This window comes from Neophocaena asiaeorientalis, unplaced genomic scaffold (assembly GCF_003031525.2).
Source record: "Neophocaena asiaeorientalis asiaeorientalis breed wild unplaced genomic scaffold, Neophocaena_asiaeorientalis_V1.1 scaffold315, whole genome shotgun sequence".
Taxonomy (NCBI): Eukaryota; Metazoa; Chordata; class Mammalia; order Artiodactyla; family Phocoenidae; genus Neophocaena; species Neophocaena asiaeorientalis.
In genome coordinates this window covers 659,713-664,726 of record NW_020172011.1, presented here as the reverse complement: position 1 = coordinate 664,726, position 5,014 = coordinate 659,713, and the positions used below count along the sequence as shown (strand labels likewise).

Below are 5,014 nucleotides of genomic sequence, written 5' to 3'. Positions count from 1 at the left end.
TAATTCCCTTAAATGGTATATTAGGTAGTTTATTTGAGATTTTTATTCTTTCTTGAGGTGGGACTGTATCACTATAAACTTTCCTCTTAAAATTGCTTTTGTTGCATCCCTTAGATTTTGGAAGGTGTGTTTTTATTTTCATTTGTTTGGCAGTATTTTCTGATTTCTTCTTTGATTTCTTCATTGACCCACTGGGTCTTTAGTAGCATGTTGTTTTGTCTCTACATGTTTGTGGTTTTCCCATATTTCTTACCATAACTGATTTCTAATCATACTATTAGAACCAGAGAAAATACTTGATATAATTTCTGTCCCCTTAAATTTGTTGAGACTTGTTTTGTGGCCTAATATTTGATCTATCCTGGACCATGTTCCCTGTATACTTGGAAAAATATATACATATATTCTAATGTTTTTGGATGGAATATCCTGTGTATATCTATTACATTTAACTGATTTGGCATGAGTAAAGGCATAGGCTGGGGCTGTCCCAGCATCAGTCAGAATTCTGACTACTTCTGATCTGCTGCTCCCATGAATGCCGTAATGTCTGCCAGCACCCAGTTTGAATGCTGTGCTGGGTCTGAGCTGGCTCTGTCCCCTGAAACTGTGCCCTCTCCTCTGCTGCAGCACCTTCATCTTAGTGTGGAGCTGTGTTGCAGAGCAAGAGGGACTGCAGCAGGGCTGGGGTGAGCACTGGGGTGGTTGTGGAAAACTGGCCAGAGTTCTGGGCATCTTCACTCTGCTTCTTCCACCTTGTTTTGGGTGTAAGCAAGCATGCACATGCTCTTCATGAGGAGCGTCTAGGTTCTACAGCCCTGCTGTCAGTCCTCATGGTTTTCAAACCAGCTAAGGGATCTCATCCTCCTGGTGTCAGACCTCAGGACTGTGGTATCCAATATGTGGTTCAGACTTATTCTGAGCCTGTGTAATCTCCCCTCCGAGGGGTGCATGTCCCAACCTGATCACTTCTCTTCCCTCCCTACCCAACCCTGTGTAGATCTTTCTTACAGTCTTGGTTGTATAACAGTTTTTCTGATAGTCTCCGGTTTGTTTTCTCTGAGAATTGTTCCACATGTGTCTGTATTTTTGATGTGTGGGTGGAGCAAGGTGAGCTTGGTGTCCTCCTACTCTGCCATCTTGATATCCTACTCTAGCCACCATGCAAACCCAAGCAGTACTTATAAAACCCATGTGGTAAGAAACCAAGACTCAATAGCCCCAGATTTGCATACAACCAACATTTAACATGAACTAAGGAGCCACATAAGTGACAAATTTTGTAAATGGCCCTTCAGCCCTAGTTGGGCCAACCAAGGTGACCTTACAAAAAGTAGATACAAGCTGTCCCATGAAGCCCTGCCAAAATTTTGGATTTGTGTGTAAAATAAATAACTGTTGTTATCTTAGCTAAACTACAGGGTAGTTTGCTAATTGGAAATAAATAACTAGAACAGAATTTGGTATCTAAAGTCAGGGTGCTATTATAATTAAAACTTTAAAAATATGGCACTGAGTTTGGACTTGATGGTAGGAAAACCTGTAAAGCCTTAAGGAATCTATCACTGAAAGGTGTAAGAGCCTTGAGGCCACTGTTGGTAAGCATTTGAAGAACAGAGAGGAAGCTGTTATTATAGTTTGGTAAAAGGGGGCATTTACGTGCTTTCTTGGAAAGTTTGCATTACTATAGCCTGGAACACAGAAAAATCATTTATTAAACTCATGAGAAATTTCTAGGAAGATTATAGAAAGTGCCGATCAATGGTAACATATGAGAAGAAAGAAATGAACAAAATAATGTGTCGTTAAGCTTCTGAGAAAAATTTAGAAGAACTATAAAGAATCCAGAACTTCCTCGGTTTGAAAATAAAGTTTTTCCCATCCAATCCCCAATCTCTCCCAGCAAAGATTCTGAAAGTAAGAAATGGCTTCAAGGGAAAGATTAAACTCAAGATGTTTCAGGAAACTATTGCCTCAGGGTAAAGATCTTAAGAATGTCACTATAAGACTGTAAGACTTTCTGTTAGAGCTCGGAAATATTTAAGTTTATGCCAAGTAAGTTTTAGACTTTTAATTCCATGTGTATGAAATAGAAATTTGTGGAAGTGCCTTTCTTTACAGGAATCCAAATGTATGGTTTATCCTTTGAGTGATGTTATTAGTATTAAGATTGGATTAATGCAGATGTCTTCATGTTACCTCACTCCATCCCTTTGTGAACAAAGGCATAATTTGGTGTAATCACTAAACAGATTTGGTCAAGGAGAACACAGCTGTTGAACAGGGCTAAGTAAAATTACTCCCATAGAAATAAAATAGAATTTGGGGATCTTGTTGGGTTTGACTTCCCACACTTCTCCTGAAGGAAAAATTCCTTTATATCTCAGAATAGTTTCAATAAAGAATATTGAAGAAAACCAAACTGTGTTGACAAGCTTGTGTTTAATATAAAATCTGTGCCTTCAGGAAATTCAGATTCATTATATTAAAAGCAACCTTGTCGACCCTGTTCCTGGTACTGTGCCTGGAACTAAAGAGAAGTTTGTGCTATGAATAACCTTCCTTATTCTGCCATCTTCTGCTGCCGAGCTGGCTCAGCCACCTTCATGTCCTGTCTTGGTGAAGGTCAGCTCATCCATGTAGGCAGCCACATACCTGAACATGACTTCATCACTCTTTTTTTAAAATTATTCTTCCAGAAGAGAAGCAGCACGTGAGAAAACATGGCAGACTACAGAATCATGTTACTTTGAGGACCAGCAAATAGTGGATTAGCTTCAGAGGGCACAATAAGACACATATGAGAAATGGATAATAATAATGTTAGAAATAATAATGCCACAGAGGTGGCGGGGACTAGGTGATAAATCCTTGGCTTCATCCTCTATGGAAAGAGGAGACACTGAAGAACTTTTCCATGGATTTTCTGGACATTTGGGGAGTCTTGCTCTTCACCCTATTAATATTAACTCTACCCCTTTGCTAGATTACTTGAGATACTTCAGCAATTATTCCATGTTAGCAGCTGCCTTGAAGAGAATAAATAGGTATGATATTCAGGGAATGAATTTGGGGCCTATGACAGGATAATATTAGAAGGGCATATGTATATAGGAAGGAAACTCCATAATAAGGTTCCAGTCTCAAACAAGGAAATGACAAAACAATCCCAAGTAAAGGCAAAGCCATTTCAATATGTAGATTTGGTGGGGGGAGGGGGGAATCAGGGACCAAAAAGGGACACTAAAGTTTGCTCTTGAATGGAGGGGACCAAGGTTGCCTGTTGTCTTCTGGAAAGGAAGAACTAATATCAGGAGGGGTAGGAATAGATAGTCATATATTCTTCTGTTCCTTTGAACTAGACAGCTTTGGTGCATCTTTGCTCTCATCAATGGATTTATTTGTTTTTGAATAATAAATCTTTACAGCAGTAAAATGTGATGAAATTTATTCTAGAAATGAGTAATCTTTTCACATATCTACATAGCCTTCTCAGAACATTACTCATGCCAGAAAGCCAGAATGTATTATCTTCTTTGAGCCTCATTCTCTTCATATGAAAAATGTCTTTACATTACAGCATGTTCTACATTTAAATGAGAAAATATTTGAAAGCACACATTTTACTTGGCACATAAAAGGCATACAATTAACAGAACAGTTAATAACTGGCTCTTTAATTAACAGGATATGAAGTCTGGACCATTGTTCTTCGAGCGGCTGATTTGAATTCTTTATTCCTCAGACTGTAAACCATTGGATTGAACAATGGAGTGAGGATGGTATAAGACACAGATATTAGGGTGTCTTGACTTGAAGAGTAATTGGATTTGGGCCTTAAGTAGATGAAAGAGGCACAACCATAATGAACAGTTACCACAATGAGATGGGAGGCACAAGTAGAGAAGGCTTTGTATCTTCCAACAGAGGATGGGATTTTTAGAATGGCAGAGATTATGGATATAGGAAACCAGGATAAGTAACAGTGGAATAATCAAGGCAAACACACCAAGCATGAATATGACCAACTGACTGAGGTGAGAGTGATGAGATGCCAGCTTGAGAACAGGAGAAATGTCACAGAAGAAGTGGTGTAGTTGTTAGAGGAGTGGAATGGCAAGTGAAATACCAGGGAGGTGGTGACCAGTGAGACAGTGAAGCCACAAGCACAGGCAGCAGCCACAAGTCCCCCACACACCCCATAACCCATGAGCACTGTGTAATGCAGAGGGTTACAGATGGCCACATAGTGATCATAACCCATGACTGCCAGCAGGAAGGAGTGAGAGCAACCTGAGAAGAGGAAGGAAAACATCTGGATAGAACAGCCTAAGAAGGAGATGGTCTTCTTCTGGGCCAGCAGGTCAACCAGCATCTTGGGTACAAGAATGAAGGTGTAACAAGTCTCAGAACAGGAGAGTCCAGCAAGGAAGAAGTACATAAGGGTATGGAGGGCTCTGTCCAGGACAATGGTGAAAATGATTTGTGCCCAGGGTGAACAGGTAGATGAGCAGGAAGACAATGAAGAGCAGCCGCTGCAGCCCAGCCAGAGATGAGAAGCCAAGGAAGACAAACTCTCTCATCAAGGTCTCATTGACCCATTCCATGGTCATGTTATTAGGAGAGCCAGAGTCAGAGCCAGAGGCCAGGATCCAAGGAGGGAGAAATGCACGGGGAACTCAGCACAAAGCCTACAGGTGGCAGGCATTTCCAGATGTTTGGTGGAATTCATTCATTTTCTCCAAAAACACCTGCCAAAATAAGAATTAAGGCTAAATATGGAACAGAACAACTGATGACCAATTAGAAGACTTTTTTCCAAAACCAAGAACGTATTATCTCTCTAGCTAAGGATTAAGGAATTATCTGTTTTTTCCCCTTGTATCTTACTTATGGATTATTGTGTTTTCCTTGCTCACTACAAGCCTAAGGAAAACAGCTCTCCAAAAGTGAAAAATATGGTAAACTTCAGCTATCTGAACTTGATCAGAAAGTGGAATGAAAGAATGAGTAA

General features: G+C 40.1%; 1 pseudogene; it reads right to left on the bottom strand.

Annotated features, from left to right (window-relative positions):
• Nucleotides 1–3,676: 3,676 nt before the first annotated feature.
• Nucleotides 3,677–4,613, bottom strand: LOC112403531 (olfactory receptor 10K1-like; annotated as a pseudogene).
• Between the last annotated feature and the right edge of the window lie 401 nt (nt 4,614–5,014).